Here is a 23,067-nt window from a genome sequence, read left to right on the forward strand (position 1 = left end):
TCTCTTTCGCACCCTGATTAACTGTGTCAAAGGACATGACTGCAAGTCTGTTAGTATCCCTGAAAACACATATTAAATACTGGTTGCGTGTTACCGACTCGTGCCCATGAATGTACGACTTTTACTGGCCAACCTGTATTTGTGATGTCAGAGACTACGCCGCCCTTTCGCCCGCAAACTACGAAGCTGACACCTTTTCTACTAGACAACGGACGACAAACATCGTTCTCGCTGACGTCACAACGGATGCTTCTCGTCGTCTTGCCGCAGCACAGCAGGTTGAGATTTTGCCCGTCAGCTGCCTCGCACGGTGGCAGCGGCTGCAAAGCAAACGGTGATCATTCGGCGCTCATATGATCGCTGAACTCGACGCTGCATGCTTCAAAAGAGCTGCAAAAGCTACCCATGCCGCCAGAAGACATCGTAAGCTTCGCTTTTTTTTTTCTCTTTTTGGCGTTAACGGCACGTTCCCTGTGTGGTAACATTACGTAAGTGTAGGATTTGGCGTCATCCACTCATCGTGACTTCACACGAACCAGCTACGCGTTTCGGGTGCGGCGTCTCGTTTATGAGCTATTTAAATTATTGACGAGTTTATAAGTAAATCAAATCAGCCTACCAGTGAAGGACTTCTAATGCCACTTGAAAATGTCGATATTCTAATGAGGTAAACAAAACGCCGGAGTTGCCCTTTAATGAAATGTCTTCACTTCCCTTCTCTATAGTTGAGGGCTCCTCGCTCTATGTGTGCTCTGGGCAGATTTTGTTAACTTAACCGTTTTTTCTCCCAAATTTGGCTGTTTCGCTTGCCAACTTCTTCACGTCTGCGTAGCAAGAACCTAGGCTCTATTGTACCCTAACGATATCGCCGCTCTAAGTCAAACAATGCTCATATTTACGCTGACGCACCTGAAAGAATCCAGCTTTATAAATGCCTTTGTAAATAGAGGTGTTCTAGCCCATATGGTAAAAGCTCCTTGGAGTACCAATTACTTATTTCGCGTGCATTAAAAAACAAAAAAAGACACGGCAAAACGCTAGAAAGCTGTCAATAACTGCCTTTCCACCAGCCTGTGATTGAGAAGAAGGACCGCGGGATTTGGAAAATGTGATCACAGACCGCACAAAGTCAAGCAGTTGACCTCCTTACGCACTCCTTTCGTTATCATGAGCGATGTTCCCAAAACCTCACTGTCGCAGAGTTGTAGAGTAAGCCACAGGAGGGTAAAGAGCGATAACGGGGGACGAAAACGCGTTGCAGCGAAAGGGCCTCCTCCGGGTCCTTGACAAGTGATCTTGCTCTTACAGTAGCAAGATCCGAAATACGAAAATCTGTTCAGAATGTTAGAACAGTTGCATAAGAAATTTAGTCCATATATCTGTATACATGCCTCTTCCTTTCTTTTGTTTCCCTCAATCATACTGCCTTCCCCCTCCTTATCTAGTATGGATATTTTGGGCTATAGTGAACTGTCGCTGGGCGTGTTTTGCTCCTTTGTTCCTAGCCTTCTTTTCATGCGCGAAAGTGTCTGTGGACAGACTAGGCAAGATAAAAACCCAAGGACCTCTACACTCGAGAAATGTCCTTTGAAACGTAAGTGTTGCCGTAATCTTTTGTGGGCTAGAGATAACCACAACATTTTGGCAGGGCTCTATAAGCTTGTCCGAGCATGTAAGCTCCTACGAGATTAAAGTCGCTAACTTATTGTATTAGTTATTGTATTAGTCGCCACCCTGACAAGGGTATGAAAAATAAATGACGTAAAGAACTTGGCTACAAAATATTATGTAAGGATAATTTTCACAACCCCGAGCTGCTACAGGCAAGGCACCAGTCCAGTGCCACGGCGTCCTCCAAACTGCAGCTTTGTTTGTCACCGTCGAAAATAACTAAATTTTGAGTCACTCAGGGATTTTATCAAAACCAAGGCCCATCCTTTTGTTCTTTCTTTCTTGTATGTGATCCAACTTCATAGACATATTCCTTCTGTAAGGAAGAAGAAGTGCGCCGTGCAGAGCTCCGCAGCCGGATCGCCAATGCCTCTGAAGTGGGGCTCGGGCTAGACGCTGTTCCTGGTGTGACTGGCTAAGCCTACGCTGTTGCGTCTTCTTGTCCGCGTTCATCGTGCCGCCCACAGCCGGGTCGTAGTTCTTTGCCATAATTGGTGGAGGTTTGCTGGGTCTCCTGTCATCCTGGAACTGCGCAGCCGGGCTCTCCCTGCCATCATGACCACCGCAAACGCGTCGAGCTTACCACCACCTGCTCCCCAGTCCTCCGTATGTCCCGGCACACTCCGTCAGCGGATCGTAGTTCTTTGCCATACTTCATACAGCCGGCAAGCTTAGTCAGCAAATTCGTGGGACACCCAGCAAAAGCTGAGCAATTAAAAGAGCAACAAGGCTCCTGCGCCATGTTCAAGCTAGAGCATCTGCGCACATTTGGTGCGATCAGCATCTTTGGGGTATTTCACTCACTTTTATGGATGCGGCTGTCCGTCCGTCTGTACGTCTGTCTGTCTGATCGCCCGTCTGTCCCCCGTCTGTCCGTCGGTCTGTCCGTTTGGCCGTCTGGCTGCCCGTCTGTCTGTCCGCCTGTCCATCCGTCCGGCCGTCCGTCTGTCTGTCGGTCTATCCGTCCGTCCATCCGTCCACCCGTCTGTCTGTCCGTCTCTCTATCCACCTGTCCAACCTTCTGTCCGTCCGGCCATCCGTCCACCCGTCTGTGTGTCCGTCTCTCTATCCACCCGTCCAACCTTCCATCCGTACGTCCATCTGTCTGTCCGAATGTCTGTCTGTCTGTCTGTCCGCCTGTACGGACGTCCGTCCGTCTGTCTATCCACCCCTGTCCATCCGTCCGTCCGTCTGTCTGCGTGTCTTTCCGCCTGTCCGTCCGTCCGTCTGCCTGTCCGTCTGTCCATTCATCCATCCGATGGTCCGTCTGTCTGTCCGCCTGTCTGTCCGCCTGCCCATCCGTCCATCCATCCGTCTGTCTGTCTGTCTGTCTGTCTGTCTGTCTGTCTGTCTGTCTGTCTGTCTGTCTGTCTGTCTGTCTGTCTGTCTGTCTGTCTGTCTGTCTGTCTGTCTGTCTGTCTGTCCACCAACCGTCCGTCTGTCTGTCTGCCTTCTGTCTGTCCACCCGTCCGTCCGTCCGTCCGTTTGTCTGTTATCTGTCTGTCTCTCTCAATCAGTCTGTCCACCTGCCCGTCTGTCTGTCTGTCCACCTTTCCGTCCGTTCGTCTGTCTGTCTGCCTGTCCATCCGTCTGGCCGTCGGTCCGTCCACCTGTATGTCTGTCCGTCCGTCCGTCCGTCCGTCCATCTGTCCGTCTGTCTGTCCGTCCGTTGGTCTGTCTGTCTGTGTGCCCGTTGGTCTGTCCGCCCGTCCATCCGTACGTCCCTCCGTCCGTCTATCTGTCCGCCTGTCCGTCCGTCCGGCCATCCGTCCGTCTGTCTGTCCGCCTGTCCATCCGTCCGGTCGTCCGTCCATCTGTATGTCTGTCCGTCTGTCTGTCCGCCTGTCCACCAACCGTCCGTCCGTCTGTCTGTCTGCCTGCCTGCCTGCCAGTCTGTCTGTCTGTCAGCCCGTCCATCGGTCTGTCTGTCTGTCTTCATCCGTCTGTCTGTCCGCCGGTCCATCCGTCCGCCCGTCTGTCTGTCTCCCTCTCCGTCTGTTTGTCCGCCTGTCCACCAACCGTCTGTCTGTCTGTCTGTCTGTCTGTCTGTCTGTCTGTCTGTCTGTCTGTCTGTCTGTCTGTCTGTCTGTCTGTCTGTCTGTCTGTCTGTCTGTCTGTCTGTCTGTCTGTCTGTCTGTCTGTCTGTCTGTCTGTCTGTCTGTCTGTCTGTCTGTCTGTCTGTCTGTCTGTCTGTCTGTCTGTCTGTCTGTCTGTCTGTCTGTCTGTCTGTCTGTCTGTCTGTCTGTCTGTCTGTCTGTCTGTCTGTCTGTCTGTCTGTCTGTCTGTCTGTCTGTCTGTCTGTCTGTCTGTCTGTCTGTCTGTCTGTCTGTCTGTCTGTCTGTCTGTCTGTCTGTCTGTCTGTCTGTCTGTCTGTCTGTCTGTCTGTCTGTCTGTCTGTCTGTCTGTCTGTCTGTCTGTCTGTCTGTCTGTCTGTCTGTCTGTCTGTCTGTCTGTCTGTCTGTCTGTCTGTCTGTCTGTCTGTCTGTCTGTCTGTCTGTCTGTCTGTCTGTCTGTCTGTCTGTCTGTCTGTCTGTCTGTCTGTCTGTCTGTCTGTCTGTCTGTCTGTCTGTCTGTCTGTCTGTCTGTCTGTCTGTCTGTCTGTCTGTCTGCCCGCCCGTCTGTCTGTCTGCCCGTCCATCCGTCCATGTGTCTATCTGTTTCTCTAACCACTTTCTCTACAACTTGGGTCACTGAGCAGTCCATTTTCTAACTGCTAGGGAATTGAGTGGTAGGCTGAGGGCACCCAGTGCGACACCAACCACCGGGCCAGCTTGCTTTACTAAAGGTGTGAGCCTGTGTATGCGCAGTTATTCAGCGAACCTCTTTCATTCTATTATCACTTCCTCGTCATCTTCGCTTTCTCCCTTTATTCGCCGTTCTTCTACGCAGACTACACCATTGTAGTTCCGGTAGACGCCTCAGCTCTCTTTTTCCCTCATCATAAATCTCTCTCTCTCTCTCTCTCTCTCTCTTGGACACCAGCTTTGGTAACAGTGTGTGTCTTAGTATGTGCCACTCATCAAGGATAAAAAGATTATTTAAAACTTATCCGGTGCTTCTGTGGAATGGTACCCGCGGCATACGCATTCAAAGAAACTTGTCTTAATCTATATTCACACAAGCGCTAGGCGCCAGCTGTCGGGGTAGCGCCGCTGAAAGGCACAGCATGTCCAGATAGAAACGTGAGAAATAGGCGCGGCTACATGCGCACTTTATACAAGCCGCGTGTGTGCAGTGGCGGTATGGTATGTCACAGTTTGCACCATTGCTGGTGGCAATTACGGCGAGATTCATCGTGATATGGGTTCTGCCGCAATTGTTCGATGGTTGTTACGGGCAGTACGTACTCATTTGCCCCACCTATCACATTTATCATTGTATTAGTCGTCACCCTGCTTGCTTGGCTGAAGAATGCGAAAAAATATGAACCCCCCTCCGCCCACCAAGAAGACCTTACTGAAGCTTTGGAGAAGAACACAAGATGAGTTTACGGGGACCTGATAGACAATGTATATATATATATATATATATATATATATATATATATATATATATATATATATATAAAATAAAGTATTTGGCAATTTTTTACGAAAAAGTAACTCATGTATTGGGAAATGATACACCGAAATGAGCATTGAAGTCCTTCAAATGGCTCCTGTTCAAGCCAGGCTTGCTTCGCAGCGATTAGGCACTCCGTCAAAAAAGATTGAAACTTTCGAAACATTTTTGTTTTGCCTTTGTAATTGAGAATGAGGCTTCGCGACGAATTTCAGTTTTTCAGAGTTCGGAATATTTACTTACAGTGACATTGCTGACCGCTGTCGGCAACACACTTTTGTAAATCAGCGATATTGCTCAAATTACTTCAAATTCTTAAAAATTTAGCTTGCTGACAAGGTATTTAGCTTGCTGACAAGGTCACATTAACAGGCTACGCCAAGATGACAAGGATCATCCAGCCTGAGGAAACAGCACGGATTCTGAGGAAACAAGCATGTTACCCTGTGTCCACAACGTGGTCAGCCGGCGCTTACGAAGGCGAGTCCCATGTATATCACTGATGACTTCCTCAAGTGCTTAAGGGCAAGCCATAGAGAACAGCTAGGGTAACTGTCCAGAATAATTTTCGTAGCAATTCCGCGTACATTAATTTGAATATTGATGCCTCTGGTGCTATTCACGATTTATGGATACCAAAGGGGCATTTCAACGTAATTCTGAAACAAAAAACTTTTTCGCAAAAGCAGCATTGTCTCTGCAACTAATAAGCTTTAAGAATTTAATATTGCTGAATTTTTCTGATATGTCTGGTGCGTCTACTGAACTAAACATCCATGTTACTTCAAGAAGGTTTTCCTAAGTCTCCGTTTGAAAATCGCGCTCATATACGATGTAGATGTTAAGAAAATTTGAACCGTACTGCATTGTGAATAATATGGCTTAAGTTCCGTCAGAAGCATACAATACGAAAATATTACACATTGGTTTCAACATCGTGATTGCATCAGTTATAATTAAAATTTTCCTTGACCCATGTACAAAGCTAGATGCTGCAGCTTACAATTCGAACATTTTCCGACATTTTAAACAATAATTTGAGAATAACGATGAATTCTATCGCAAAGCGATCATGCGTTATTTTTTTTCAGTCAGAGTTCATCGATGAGAATACAAGAAATCTCTGACATTTCCTGTGTGCCCGCTATCCTCCTCTAGACCTGGCGCAGGCTGATAAAAGCCATACGAAAAGCAAAGGGGCAGATTGTTTGACAAATTTACCATGCAAGAAAATACGGAGGGGTGCTTTACGAAGTTGGTGTCAGCTCAATTTGTGTATCTTGAAAATGTTAGAGGGTAAGCAATTGCGCCAACTTGCTTCGTGCAAACCAGACAGGACGTGAATCAACGGCCAGGATTCGCATCTGGTATGCTCGTTCGATATCTGCTTCGACCGAGACGTCTGCTAGGTTCAGCTCCGTCGCAACAAACTGACCTTATCTTATGCTTGATCCTACACTCAAGACGAGGAGTACATAGATAGCCTGCTCTTCGAGTGAGCAAGTGATCCGGTCTCTGGGAGCAACATCGAGCTTTTATTCATGACCGCTGTCATTGACATGTGCCACAAGTGAAGAAGTCAAAAGACGTAACATGCGTATCTATAGAGCAACATGGCAGTTAAAGAGCAAACATACATAAAATATTGCCACGTGTACTTTTTGTCTTTATAGATTGACCGTGTTTCACTGCCTAACAAATGTTATCGCTCACCCCAGGACGCGTCTCTGTGTAGCGGAAGTTTATGTTATCGATGCTTCTATCAGCTCTTTGTTGTCACAGAACTCTGTGGAACCTGACTGCATGTATGCGCGACGCGAATTGCGTAGTACTTTCTGGAAGACGCACGGGCACCAGCGTTTACTCTGCAATATTCGATGACTCACGCTGACGAGCTTGACCCGCTTATCAGATTTCGAGGATCGCCGACTGCGTTCGCCGCTATCGTTGCGCTTGGAGTGTAGTCTTTTTTAACAGCGAAGCTGTTTATGCGGACCCTGTGCTGTCGTCTTCGGATTTCGCTAAGCAGGGACCCCGTTACATAGCTGGAGAGAAAAAGTTCAGTGGCAAAGCGGTTAGAGTGACGCATTTTCCCCCTGTGAGAGTGCTATCTTATAGACGAATCTTTTACGTTGTCACATGGTGCATTTTCGGCGATCGAGCTCGATCTGCATCAAATTTATCGACGATTGATTCCCCCCTGCCGAGAAAGAAACAAACGTTCTACTTGTGGTATGCGGCCAACGAACGGTGCCCAGCGATTGAAACGCGATATCAGGAGCGCGTGGCTGCCGGCACTTCATGTGCCAGTAAGAAGTGCCGGCAGTCACCTCAATAATCAAACCAATCCAACCGATCGTCAAAAATATTGCAGCGCCCGCATCTACAGTGATGGGCCTTGCGCCCAATATACGGGGCTTTGGATTAGTGGTTTCGCACATTCCGTCCCAGCTAGAACAATGGGAAGGCCACGAGTAGTGCGCACTTCTGAGAAAGACGCTGCCTATCGTGAGGGAATGGGCTTGGTACCAGAGATGCCTAATTCCAGGTGCCACAGATGCCGCGAAAATAGCAATCCTAAAGCATGCTCACCACGCGAAGAACGCAAATGCGAAAATGAGGTGAAAGAATGGCGGGATAAAATATTTGTAATATAGACTGCTTACGAAGTTTGACTTGTGTGGTATAACATTCGGTGTAACTAACACAACTTCGCTTTTCGACTATCTTCACAGGCTGGAAGGGGCGGTGATATTTTTGTGGGCACTAGTTCTCTCAGTAAAACTTAGTTTCGTCCATTCACAGTATCGCTACTCTGTTCTTTAGCATCACTACTGCATCACAATATGCAGAATTGCAGTGTGAAAATAAACTATGGAATTTGTGTGCTCTGCATCTAACTCGGATCGGCGTTAATAAATAAAATAATCACAGTGCACCTTTGCCTAGTTTTCACGCATAGTCGAATGAAATGTTTGGAAGGTTGATTTCTTGAGTGCCAATAGTGAATGTGTCACGCTTGACATTACCAGCGAAGTCGAATACATTCGCACTTGACGTCAACTCATGACTCCAAAACGACAGTGAATGCCTTTAACAGTTATTTCAATATTCTTTTCATGACCAATAATGATGCATTTTGAAATCTTCTAATGCGTCTTTGTCATGTATACACTATACTGCCATTTGCCACAAAAGAATACTTGATCTGCGTTTTAACCAGGCCTTCTAATCTATATGTTGTAGGAAACAGGCACGTACCCAGGATTTTTTTTCGGGGGGGGCCCACCACCTCTATCATCATAATCATCATCATCATCATCATAATCAGCCCGTTTTATGTCCACTGCAGGACGAAGGCCTCTCCCTGCGATTTCCAATTACCCCTGTCCTGCGCCAAGCGATTCCAACTAGCGCCCACGAATTTCCTAATTTCATCGCTGCACCTAATGTTTTGTCGTCCTCGATTGCGTTTCCCTTCTCTTGGTACCCATTCTGTAACCCTAATGGTCCAACGGTTATCTAACCAGCGCATTACATGACCTGCCCAGCTACATTTTTTCCTCTTGATGTCAATTAGAATATCGTCTATACCCGTTCGCTCTCTGATCCAAACCGCTCTTTCTCTCTCTTAACGTTATGCCTAGGAATCTTCGTTCGATCACTCTTTGCGCGGTCCCTAACTTGCTCTCAAGTCTCTGCCCCATATGTCAGCACTGGCAAAATGCACTGATTGCACACCTTACTTTTCAATAATAATGGTAAGCTTCCAGTCAGGAGCTGGCAATGTCTGCCGTATGCGATCCAACCTATTTTTATTCTTCTGTGAATTTCCTTCTCATGATCAGGGTTCCCTGTGATTAATTGACCTAGGTAAACGTATTGCTTCACAGTCTCTAGTGGCAGACTGGCGATCCTGATCTCTTGTTTCTTTGCCCGGCTATTTATCATTATGTTCATCTTCTGCATACTAATATTCAACCCCACTCTTACACTCTCTCTGTTAGGTCTCCAATCATTTGTTGTAACTCGTCTGCATTGTTGTTGAGTAGAACAATGCCATCGGCAAACCGAAGGTTGCTGGGATATCTGCCGTCGATCTTTACTCCTACGCCTTTCCAGTTTAATAGCTTGAATTCTTCTAAGCACGCAGTGAATAGCTTTGGAGAAATTGTGTCTCCCTGTCTGACCCCTTTCTCTATAGGTATCTCCCTGCTTTTCTTGTATAGAATTAAGGTAGCTGTAGAACCTCTGTAGATATTCTTACGCGAACGACGAGTCAGTAAGACGAGAAACTATTTACAGGATATATTTGCAACAACGGTTGCAGCGCTGACCGGTTAGATTCACAGCGCGAGCCCAGTTCATTCTTCCTCCTCTTTTCTGGAGTGATGGCGCCTACGCGCCTCGTTCAAAAAAAAAAAAACAAATACCACACGCATGTAGCAATATTTTCCAAGCTTTTTACGTAAGTCTTCTGTACTCCTTGATTACGTAGTGCCTCTATGATTGCTGGTATCTCTACTGAATCAAATGCCTTTTCGTAATCTATATAAGCCACATAGAGAGGCTTATTGTACTCTGCAGATTTCGCGATAACCTGATTGATGACATGGATGTGATCCATTGTAAAGTATCTCTTCCTGAAGCCAGCCTGTTCCCTTGGTTGTCAAAATCTAGTGTTGCCCTTATTCTATTGGATATTATTTTGGTAAATATTTTATATAATACTGGGAGCAAGCTAATGGTCCCAAAATTTTTCAATTCCTTAACGTCTCCTCTTTTGTGGATTAGTATAATGTCTGCATTCTTCCAGTTTTCTGGGACCTTTGCAGTCGATAGACACTTCGTATAAAGATCCGCCAGTTTTCCAAGCATTTTGTTTTCTCCATCTTTGATTAAATCAACTGTTATTCCACCTTCTCCTCCCGCTCTTCACCGTTTCATGTCTTGCAGGGCCCTTCTGACCTCATCGCTAGTTATAGGAGAGTTTCTGTATCCTGTTCACTACTGTTTCTAAGTGAGGTATCGTGACTCCTCTGGGTACTGTATACAGGTCCGCTTAGAATTTTTCCCCTGCTTTTACTATATCTTCGAGATTGCTGATGATATCATCCTTCTTATCTTTGAGTGCATACATCATGGTTTGTCCTATGCCAGGTTTCTTTTCTACTGATTTCAGGCTGCGTTCATTTCTTACGGCTTCTTCAGTCTTTCTCATGTTATAGTTTCGAATATCAGTTATTTTCGCCTTGTTGCTCAATTTTGACAGTTCCGCGAATAGCGTAACGCTGTGCGGCCGCCAGTCCCATACAACCGCGTAGAGCGCAGGACTCTGAGATTCTAGATGTACTGCGCTCACCGCGAAAGGTTAGAAAAACACCCACATAAGCATAGCAGAGAAGTGGCTACGTGAGGCGGTTCCACCGATAACTGTAGAAGCGTCATTCAAAACAAGTAATTGTTCTCCACTTCCGGCGGCGTTTTCCCTACATTATTTTATTTCCCACCTTATCTAACCCATATCACGTGTATATGATTCCGGGCATCTGCCAGCGTCGCGGCGAGCCGTAACTCAAGGAAACAATGAAGCAAAGGGATAAGTTAAACGAAATTGGCGTTTTCGCCGGCCGCAACTCGTTCCATGAGAGTACAGACCAGCTGAGTAACAGCCGCATCCCTCTCCTGGTCCCAGGATCAGCCTAGACAAAGAAGGTTGAACTAACAAAAGCAACAGCTATGCGCGTGACGGTTGAATAGATGGTGACAACTGAACGCATCTCAAGGTAATCGCGCCGGCGCAGAATCTATGAGAAAACTGTCCTTCACATTACAAGAGATGCCAACAACTACCACCATCTAAAAGGAGTGAAAAAGGCAGCATAATGCTGACCGATGAACAACTGCCAAGTCTCAACATTGATCTGGCGGTGCTTTAGGAATGTGTAGGAGTGGTGGCGTGGGTGGGGAGGGGGGGGGGGGGGTATGCCACTTGATTTCGGGGGGGGCCCGGGCCCCCCCGGGCCCCCCCCTGGGTACGTGCCTGGTAGGAAATATGCATCTTGGGTTGCAAATATTTGTACTTCTGTTCACAAAGCGGCTATGTCCACGGAGAATGACTTATGACAGAGGTACAGCCAAGGTAAGGTATCTTTGCAGACACGGGGATAATTACTGCATAAGCCACAACCGTCCTATTTCACTGATAGTGTGTTCGGCATAAATTAGGGAAGCATATATACTAGAGTACTTCTGAGCCTGTTTGGGTCAAAATATTGTTTCCTAAATTCCAGCAAAGCTTAATGATGAACCATTTCACCCACATGCCAGTGACAGTTGTACGTGACTTTAGGGCATTACAAACCAGAAGAACGAAATTGCTGGCATGTGCGCAAAATTTGGCATAGTACTGTAAGATATGACACAAAAGATTGGTATTTAATTGCAAATAAAGCATCTCAAAGAAATAACCTTGAATTTCCCACTGGCTTAGTAATCGTACACTTGCTTTTTCTAGTGCGTATATCTAGGACAAAAGGTCAGCTAACTAGGGTAAAGCTTGAGTTTCTGTACACGGTCCGGCGTTGTTTTCAGTGATAGCATTCATGATATAACCACGAATATAAGATTGCAAACTAAGAAGCTGAGAAAAATAACCTTGAATTTTAGAACGCCTTACTAATGGGCAACCGGCTCTTTTATAATGAGTATTGCTGGGATATACCGCCAGCTAACTACTCTGAACATCAAGTTTTTATATTAAGCCAGGATACACCTCCGTAAGACAATCCCTGCTTGCGTGCGAAAACGTTCACCGATGGAGCTATGGAGTACGCGCGGCCGCTGCTATACAATAACCAGGTAGTGCTCCACCAAGCACGACAAGTCGCAGGAGTAAAGGACCCACGTAAGCGGCTTGTAGTGCACCGGTGGAGCATCTGCTGCTGCGAGGAGGAAGCGCTCAGAGTCTCGGAGCTCGGGAAAGAGGGCCCCCAGTCGCAATCACGGGGCGGTCAATCAGGTCACGTTCGTGCGACGCGTTCTCGCGCATGTGACATGCCTCTGGAAGCTCATTTATTTGCGCATTAGGAGACTTACATTCCTAACCTATTGAATGCGTAAGCATTCGTATGCCTAACCAACGAGAAAAGGTGTCCGTCTGTCGCTCCCGCAAGACGATTGCTTTGAAGAGAGCGCGCGCAGCAGCGAGCGACTTCACATTCGTTTTGCCTCTCGCTTCAACGCCAACGAAGCGGCGAAGGCGCATCCTTTTTTCGCCACCACGTCGCGTATCAACCTTAAAGATTTCGAAAATCGCGCCATGACGTATGTCGTGACGCACAACTAAAGAACACAAGAAAAAGAAGCACACCCCGATACTGTCGCTTCCCGTCAGTGCATGGAAATGAGCGCGCTTACGTATCAGCGTTATCTTGAAGACGGCCGGCGACTTGTTTTACTGGCAATGAATGGGCCATTTTGCTAGACACCTGTCCAGACAGTACGTAGGCATTCCCGAGAGATATCTGGCCGAGATAACGGCTCCTGTGAAGCTTCCGTTTAAAATGTTTTTTTTTAGCAGCTCCTTTTTTTAATGTCTGCAACACAGTGGCCGCGGGCTTGCGGACATGTCAGACTATTGCTTCATGGTTGTCCTATTGAACCGGCGTGATCCATTGTTTAAGAAGCATTAGCTCGGGCCCATGTCCGATGCCGGCTACTCAGCCGGCTACTCAAATACATGTAAAACGCAGTAATGCTTTTATGACAAAACAGCCGAACCTATTTAAATCAAATTTGTTGCATTTGAGAGAGAAGTTTAAATTGCACTGCCTGCATAAATACAGTTCTGACTTCGATAATGGAATTCTCGACATGAATTGCGCGAAATCGCTGAACTTTAAGAAAAGAATAAAAACATGAAATATACAGATACGTAACTCGGCCATGCAAAACCAATACGCATTTATATAAACTGCATCCGCTCCAGCATCACACGCGAACAAATTTTATGTACAGATTTACAAGTGATCTAAATTTGTTACAATGTTTGGAAGGGTGTTGCTAATGCAAAATTCAAAAATAATTGGTATATTTCAGGGTGGCGCAGGCTATATCATCGCTGTCCGCTTTAAATGTATTATTAGGCGCAGTTTGAAGAATTGCGACATTGACACGTGTACGTGTTTATCTTTTTAGGCTGAGCGTTTTTCACAGTCTAACAAATGTTGTCGCTCACCACAGGACGCGCCCGCATTTACCGCAAGTTTCTCGGATATTATCACTCAATAGTCACCAAAGCTTGGGTTCTGATTGCATGTACGACGTGAACTCTGCAGAACATTCTCGAAGACACGCGGGCACGATCTATTGCTCTGGAACCTTCGATGACTCGCGTATACAAGCCGACGCGCTTGACCGGCAGATCAGATTTCGACGATAGCCGACCGTATTAGCCGCTATTGATGCGCTTTGAGTGTAACTTGCTTTCGTGGGCACAAGTTTGCCCACTAAACAGTTTTGTCGTTCAGATTTTACTGCTGCACTATTCACCGTCACTACTACGTGACATCTGGTGGAGGTGCTAGTGCCTTCATGTACCGAACGCCCCTGCAAAGCCGTGATCCAAGCTCGGGGCACGAAGATAATACCAACATCGCCAAGTACCAGCGAGCTAGCCGCAAGCCGCAAGGACTACGCCCGGAGCACGGACTTTTCCCTGAGAAAACCAGGAAGAGCACGGCTATGACAGCAGCTACAATGACATTCGCAGTGTCGCCAACACCGATCGTGCTAAAGCTGCCCAACATTCGAGGACCCGGAAAGCTGGTTGAAGACGTGTGAGAGGTTCGCTACGTAGAACAGCCGGAAGATTGATGATAAGCTGCGACACGTATATTTCGTATTGGAAGGCGCCACCAAGACCTGGTTCGAGAATTTAGAGGCCACCTTAACGACGTGGGACCTTTTCCGAAGTGACTTCCTGCATACATTCGCAAACGTCGGGCGCACAGAGTTCGCCCAAGCTCTACTAGAAATCCTAGAACAGCTGCCCAATGAGGCCATAGCGATCTTCAGGGAGGATATGCCCGTCAGTTCCGGCACGCAGACCCGGAAATGCTGGAGGAGAAGAAGGTATGTTTCCAGATACGGGGCGTCAAGCAAGAACATTTCGGCGGACCGACCACAACCAACCGAAGATCGTAGCTGAGTTTTCTACAGAGGCATCGACGACTGAGAAAACCTCCAAGTACTCACTCCGCGGTGCGCCATCCAAGCACAGGGTTTCGTCGAACTTCAAGACACCATCAGGGCAATTGTGCGCAAAGAACAGCGCAATATCTTCCCTTCGTCACAACCCCAGGTGGCCTCGGTCACTGAAAGCGTCAAGGATGAAATACATCGATCACTTAGAGTTCCTCAGGTGCTACCCCAATCGCCGCAACCCCAGCCCGAAACGATGACATACGCCGCCATCGACAGCCGGCATTTCCACCTCCGCGCAAGGGCCCCACAGCACCGAAATTCTGTCGTTCACCGCCGTCACTACCAGCAAGGCTGATCGTCGCCCAGCGCAGGGTTTCAAGCGAGGCCGATGTTTGGCGCACCCCCGACGATCGTCCGTTCTGTTATCACAGCAGGGAAGTGGACCACATCTTCTGCTGGTGCCCATAGCGCGAAATGGGACTGCGAGGGTTCGCCGTGAAAGTTCCGCGCCCGCAGCAAAGTGAACGCCCTCGCGATATGGCCGACTACCTCGCCAGCGCTCAGTGGAGCCCTCGACGACCGTCCCGTTCGCAGCCAGGCCGCTACCTGTCACCGCATCACCGACCATACACTGGCACAGCCCGGAGCCGGTCCGCCAGCCTTTATCCGCAAAACTAAATGTAGCAAACCGATTTAGGTATGGTTGCTGTTCGTCCAACTGACGAAGATCCTCCGTCGGTGACATAACAACGACACGCCGCCATCCCGACGAAACCTGCAAGCAAGGAATGAGCCTACCAAACACCTGACGACGCGACGTACCAGCCACAGGTTAACGCGATTCAGCCGTGATCCGACGCCAAGACCTAACTGCAACGCAAGGCGAAGAACCACCGATATCGATGGGCTTCTAGATGGCCATGCAGTCACCGCCTTAGTGGACAGAGGAGCCGACTACTCCGTCATGAGTCAATCCATCACCACCCAGCTGACGAAAAGTAAGACTGCGTGGGGAGGACCTCACTTTCGGACCGGCGGAGGACACCTCACAACGTCTACCGGAATCTGCACGGCAAGAATTACCGTTCATGACCGCACTTACCCTGCCATTATTATACTCCAGCATTGTTCACGAGACGTCATTCTCAGCATGGATTTCCTTAACCTCGACTTACTGAACCTGAACCTTAATCATTGACTTGAAGTCGAAGTAGATAACGCTGTCGGAATATCAAGCGATATCATCGGAGAGCTCTCCTAGTCCCTACGCCTTGAGTGCGCTCGAAGATCAAGTGAGCATCCCACCTAGCTCCTGCATTTTTGTGTCCGTCGGCACCGAAAAACCTGCATACGTAGAAGACGGCATTCAGGGCGACCAACATCTACTGCTCAACCGCGAAATTTGCGTCGCAAGAGGGATCGCGCGACAGCACGGCGGGAACGGTAAAGTGATGCTGGCAAACTTCAGCCAGGAGTTCAAACATATCTACAAGGGTGCGAGTATCGCGTACATCAAGGAACTTGTAGAAACCGGCAATGCATTTGTCCTCTCGAATTCTGGTGTATCTGTCCCGACGACCATAGTTCCCGAACCAGACTTCGGCATAAATACAAATCTACCGATGATTAAGCAGCAAGAATTCAGAAGTCTCCTCCGATGATACAAAGACAGCTTTTCGACTCCATCGAGGATTCGACAAATACCATTAGCGATGCATCGCATAGTAACGGAAGAGTTTGCTCGTCCACTCCGCCAGAATCCTTACCGAGCGTGAAGCTATAGAAGTCGACGAAATGCTGCGCGACGACATCATCCAGCCGTCGAAAGTCCCATGGGCATGGACGAATATTTCTTCAACTGCGAAGCTTTTTCTTTCTAAGCACCCGTATGAGTTTACTTTGTGGCAATTGCTACGGTTGGGTGGATGTTTCATTTGCCCTTTATTAATTACTTCCCTCCACCTTGCGGGCTTCCGCAGAACTATTACACCATGATGTGATTAAGAATCAATCAGTGAATAACTTTTTATTTTTACATAAAGATTCTTTACAGTCATGAAAAGAATGGACGTGCCCTAATGAGAATGCGTATTCCAAGTTACAACTTCTTTTTAATATGAGTTATATGGCGTTTAAATTTTAAGTTTAGGTATAGAGAAAGAGGTCCCATAGTAAAAGCTGAATTGGGGCCTTCTGTTCATGGTTAACATAAACGTTCCATTGACAAGAAACAGCAGCTGAATAGGAACAATTACAGAAATTATAAAATACAGATATAAGTGAATTAAAATGTTAATGGACAACAATACATCCGCAGTAAGAAGTATTGTGAAAATAGATAAAACTAACATAGAAGAGAAGGACAAAGAATAAAAAAATTTGAAAGCTTCGGTAACTTACTAAAGGGCATAAGAATGGCAAGTCTAAAGCCAAAATCGGGTAATGCAGCACATATAGTGTCCCACACATATCACATAACAAAAAAATTCAGTTACTCACAAAATCGATAGGCTTTATGCAGTTTTATGACAAATGGTAATATATTCCGTGCTGATATGGCTGCAAAATGAACTATTTGTTTACCATTAGTGCGCATTTTGGGCAGAATGAAGTTATTATGCAGAGCTAAACGAGTTGAGCTAGTGTTTGTTAGAGATGATATAGGAATGACCGATAATGAAATTTTGTCATTTATTTGTTTGGAAATAAAAGTAGGAAGGTTGTACTTGACAAGGGCTACAACGTCCAGAATGTTATTCGCTTGTAGTAACTGTGTAGTGTTGGCGGTGTGTGGACTCGCCGTGATTATTCTAATTTCCTGGTTCTGGATGGTTTGTTTCGACTTTAGGTGAGCAGCGTACGTGTTGCCCCAGGAGGTTATGCAGTACTTAATGTGAGAGTGTACAAACGCGAAATAGAGTGAGCAACACACGTCGTGAAAAGAATGGACGTGCCCTAATGAGAATGCGTATTCCAAGTTACAACTTCTTTTTAATATGAGTTATATGGCGTTGACATTTTAGGTTACAGTCAATTATAACGTAAATATCTGCATAGTTCACTTGCTGATAAAAAATGATTACCAATGAAAATGGGCGGAATAGTTAGTGATGGTTTAATTGGGATGACAATAAAAGAAATTTAGTTTTAGTAGAAAAACTGGTTAGTATATCCATTTTCCACCATTCTAACAAGTTATGAAGATCCCCATTAAGCCTGGTTAATACAGTTGACACACATTCGCATAAATGCGTACATGCAGTGTCATCGTCACATGATATGCACTTAGAAGATGTGAGGAAGTTATGTGGATCATTAATATATAGTAAAAAGAGTAACGGGCCCAAGATGGTTCCCTGTGGCACGCCTAAATTAGTCATTTCAGGTTTAGAATAAGCATCGGGAACACCAACGACCTCGTGTATGGCTCGGAAGTAGCAGCGTCATAGTAGGAAAGGAGGACCTAGTGACACCTATTGAATTTAGTTTAATATTAAGCCTCTCGTAGTCAACGCTACGAAATGCATTTATAAAAGTCTTCAAATAAATGTGCTGTGAGTTTACCGTTATCAATGGCTTTCTTTATTTCGTCAGTAAGAGATACAAGTGCTAGGTCACTAGAGTAACCGGGTTGAAATCGAAATTGGTCATGTGAATGAATATTAAATTTATTTAAGCACTTGATCAATCGTTTTTCGATAATTTTCTCGATGACCTTGCTAAAGAACGGTACGAAGGGTAAAACACCGATTCGCCTATAGTTGGATAGTAATGAGCGATCACCTTTCGTAATAACTGGAGTAGCCCTACCACGTTTACGCTCGCGAGAAAGGGTCCCTGTTTTATACATGAGGTTAATAATTTCAGACAATACTAAAGATACTGATTTATAAATCAATTTACCATGAGCATGATGAATGTTCTCCAGTCAAGCACTAGTTATTTTTAAATTGTTATTTCTGATACCACCTCATCAGGAGTGGTTGGAAACAGAATATGATTGTGGATGGCGCTTTGATGCACATAATTTCTGTTCAGCTTGAGTGGAGATATTAGGAAAAAACAAATCGCTGAAAGCATCCGCAAGCATAAGTGGTTCTAAATAAGTGTTACCACTGTGGGATATTTGAGCTATGCTGTCAGCTCCTTGCTTCCTATTCAAAAATGCGTTCGCTATTTGCCATGTTTTATTTGTCTCAGTACTACATCGAAGTATCTTTTCTTGATAATATTTGGTTTTAGCTTGTCTTAAGTCGTGAAGAAAGTTACTACACAGTTGTTCACACGACCCGCGACGAAGAGATGAAAGAAGACATTGTAAGACCGCCTTCGAATCGCAGAATATTGCCCACCGATTAGCGGGTTGGTTGTTAATGTAATCAACGGCACCTCGGAGGGAACAAGCTTCAATCCGGTCGATGTTGTCATGTGAGAAATCTTGTATCGGATGCTAATTGACCGTGGTTGTATAACCACTGCGCCGGTGGAGCTGGTCTTAGTGGAAGAGCCATTCGTATATATGTGGACTCAGTCGAAGTACAAAGTTTTCAAACAATCCAGAGCTGCTTGCTTCCGGGCCAAGGTAGGCAGGTCGGTCTCCTTTCTTATCTCTGGAACCGTAAGGCCTACTTGAGGTTGTTTTAAACCCCACAAAGCTGAGGTTGAACGTGCTGAGGGTGTGAAGCCCGGTCGTAGACAGGCACGATGGATGCTGACCTGGGAGAAGGACGCCTGTGGTCGTCGTTCTGGCATTCAGGCAAAAGAGCTTGACTGCATGCCTGAAACATGACGAACATGGGCCCTAAGCGTGTCGGGGCTAATGTAAGTCGTGATTGGATGGTCTCGAGCCATTATAATGGTTCCTGCTGTTGAGGCGCTCCGCGGAAATCCTAGGCAAACACGTAGTGCCTGTGTTTGCACGCTCTGAAGTTCTCGAAGATTTGACTTGCATGTTTTAGCAAGCACGGGAGAAATATAACGTAGCAGTCCGATAAAAAGTGCTCGATACAGCGGTGGCATGTAGCCCACTGACGATCCCCCTGTTTTCCCGGCGATAAACTTAAAGACATAAAGAATAGATGTGAGCTTCTTCAAGCGGGCAACATGAGGGCTCCAAGAGAGGTCCCGGTCTACAATGACACCCAAAAACCGATGATTTCTCTTGTAGGAGATAGGCTGGCCATTAATGCATACTGGGTAACGAGATATTGGGTTTCGTGGAAAAGCGACTAACGCACATTTTTCTGCTGAGGTGGTAAGGCCTTGTGTGTGAAGATAGTGAGATGCCTGTGTTGCTGCTTTCTGTAGCCTTGCGCGAACCTGCAGACGAGCGACCGCTGATGACCAGATGCACATATCGTCGGCGGAGATTGAGGCACTCATTGTTTCCGGTAGGGATTCGGCCAGCCCAAGAAGCGCGAGGTTAAAAAGTACAGGGCTTAGAACACCACCTAGGGGAACTCCTCGTCATATGTAGTGGTCGGTAGTCGGACTATCTTCCGTACGTACACACAAGGACCTTTGTGTCAAGCAGTTTCTGATCCATCGATATACTCGCCCTCCTAGTTCAATTTTCAAGTGTGTCTAGAATGGGTTGATCGGAAACGTTGTCGTAAGCGCCTTTCACGTCCAGAAAGAGCGCTACTGGTAATCGTTTCCAAGATTTTTGCTGTCCTACAAATGACACTTGATCGATGACACAGTCAATCAATGAACGGCCTCGTCGACATCTCGCCATAGAATCAGGGTAAATCTTGTGCTGTTCTAGGTACCATTCGAGACACATGAGGGTCATGCGTTCCATGAGTTTCCCGACGCAGCAGGCAAATGCTATAGGACGATACGATGCCAGATCGAGCGGCGACATTCCTGCTTTTAGTAGCGGTACCAGGCTGGATACGTTTCCATTCCTGTGGGACGAGACCATCTTGCCACGAACTATTAAAAAGGCTTAGGAGTCATCTTCGTGCTTCTCGGCGTAGGTGGCGGAAAGCAGTATATCTTTTGCCATGGGGCCTTGGTGAAGACGAACACCTACAGAGTGCCATAGCAGCTTCTAACTCTTCCATAGAGAATGGAGCTTCCATACTGGCATCTCATGGACCGGAGATGCCGTTTAAAGCCATGTCAGGGACTAAAACTCTGTCCCCGGCTTTTTGCGCGCAAAATTTCTCTGCAACGTCTATCTCACGGTGGTTTTGATAGAGAGCGAGGGCGTTAAAAGGGTATCATTGCTGGGGTCTTGAACACAGACCCCGTAGGGTATGCCACACACGGGACAATGGCTTGCGGGGGTCTAGTGACTCGAAAAAGCATTTCCATCTTTGATCCGCTAGCTTATCCATTCGGCGTCTTATCTTCTTTTGCATGCGGCGAGCTTCTCTGAGGTCAAGAATTGACTTTGTGTGCCTGTACCTGCTTTCAGCACGGCGACGTATTGTACGAAGCCTTTCCATTTCAATGTCATTCTCTGTACGCTTTTTCGAATGTGTCAAGCAACGCGTGCAATCTTGCATTGCGTCTGCAATTATGTCGTCTAATCTGCACGCGATATATTTCTTGCAGGTGTCTTATACTGGATCTTGAAAGACTGACCAGTCGATTTCGCGAGATACATCCGGTAATGTGGCGTCTAGTCCATCGATTCTCACATAGGTCGGAATATGATCCCTTCCATGGGTTTCAATATCAGTGAACTACTGCTCGCTCGAAGTCAGGCAACGTGACACCAAAGTCAATTCAAGACATCTGCTGTACCTTGTTCCGCGCAGAAATGTCGGACTTCCGTCATTTAGAAGACACAGGTTGTGGCCTGGTGCAAAGGATATTAGTGACCTGCCCCTCGAATTTATCCTGGAGCTTCCTCATATATGGTGGTGAGCGTTGAAGTCCCCTGTTATTATCCAAGGACCCGGAGTAGCAGCCATAATATCTTCTAGTCTTTTGCTGTCAAACTGACTTGTTGGGGATAGGTAGACGCCAATAATAGCAAAAAACAGCGTCTTCTTTTTTACACTAACACAGACGTATTGGTCACCGTCGTGTGGCGCTACGGGTTGCGAAAAATACGTTAGGTCCTTGCGAATGTAAACCAGAACCTTACTACTACGGACACACATTGTTGAAACAAAAGGTTTATGTCCTGATAGTCTTATGGAGCCTGATAAGTTCGGTCACAGATCACCAGTATAGGAAAGTGGTAGTCAAACACGAACTGTCGATAATCCGAAATACGTGGCCTTAGGCCTCTCGCATTCCATTGGAATATGGAGGCACTTCTGACATTATCCCGGAATGATCGCTGTTGCTGTCGATGAGCCATGGTTCTGCTGTCGAAGTTCTCAAGCACTGGACTTCTGAAGGCTCGCTAGAACCAGATTGATGGCATCGAGCACTTGCAACGCACTTCGAGCTGTTGGTGTCTGTATCTTTTCCAGAAGAACTCGAATAGCACTCACCAGAGAGCTGATCATGACAACAGTTTGCTGATCTTGGTCCATCAGTTTATCAGGAACAGTCGAAGTGTCCCTTGCTGTAGAAGTCTGATTTCGCTCAGTAGGAGCACGTAGCCTCGGGAGTGCGGGCCAGGCGTCAGCAGCAGGGCTGTTCATTGCACGTTTGTCCTTTGAGCTGACTGCGTTTGGCCTGGGCGGAAGAGTGGGTGGCAATGTACGTGGCTGGCACTCTGCAGAGGCTTTCGAGGTTCGTATTCGACGTCGGCGACGTGATCGTCGCCGCCTAATAGATGTTGCTGCTTCTCGGTGAGACGAGTGGTCTCGAACCAGTTTCCTCAATATTGCTATTTCCTTGGGAATTAAAGGGCATTCCTTCGAGGATGCATCGTGAGGGCCGCTGCAGTTTGTGCACTTCAGCACACTGGCCTCGCACGTTTTAGTGGTGTGGGGCCCCATGCAGCGAGAACAGACGGTAGTGTTCTTGCACACACTACTCACATGCCCAAACTTCATGCACTTCCACCACTGCAGCGGTTTTGGTATGAAGGGGCGAACTGCTCGTCGGAAGTGGCCCACTTTTATAGGCGATGGTAGGCATTCTCCTTTAAATATGATTTTCACACACCGTGACGTGCCGAGATGAAGCGCGTTTGTGATGATGGTGTTCTCTGTAGCTTGCTTGATTAAGATGGACAGATCGGAGTCGACGATGTTCTCGTCAACATCGTAAATTATGAAGTTAATGACTTGTTTGCCCAGCGTATTATGAGGGCGGACTTTCATCCCGTCAAGTTCCGTGACATTGCGCAAAGAATCCAATGCAGCCGCGTGTTCTACGTCAATCGCTAGGACTTTCTTACGGGTGTTCACTCTGATGTCTTTGATTTCATTCGGAACCAGTGCCTCTAGATGTGAAGACACGGCTTGCCTGCTGAGGCATCTCAGGTTTTCAGTAGCGAAAACTGGCGCGAACAGGATGGTGAGCTCCTCGGTATTCCGCGAAGATCTCATGGTGGACTTACTCGAATTCGAGGATGCCCTGAGAAACCTTCGTTTTGCTTTACGACCCCGCACCAGCTCGAAGGTGTCGTCACAGGAAACCTCACTGCTGACATAATTATGTGTGGTGTCCTCGCTGTCAGTGTCGCTCTCGGTGCCGTTGCGCTTCCTGGAG

The 23,067-nt window shown here is 46.8% G+C and overlaps 1 protein-coding gene across 3 annotated transcripts in view; it reads right to left on the bottom strand.

The window, feature by feature from the left end:
• Positions 1 to 23,067, bottom strand: part of LOC139055421 (monocarboxylate transporter 13-like) — a 218,094-nt gene that overhangs the window by 57,191 nt on the left and 137,836 nt on the right. The window lies entirely within an intron of this gene.

This window comes from Dermacentor albipictus, chromosome 2, assembly GCF_038994185.2.
Source record: "Dermacentor albipictus isolate Rhodes 1998 colony chromosome 2, USDA_Dalb.pri_finalv2, whole genome shotgun sequence".
NCBI classification, from domain to species: domain Eukaryota; kingdom Metazoa; phylum Arthropoda; class Arachnida; order Ixodida; family Ixodidae; genus Dermacentor; species Dermacentor albipictus.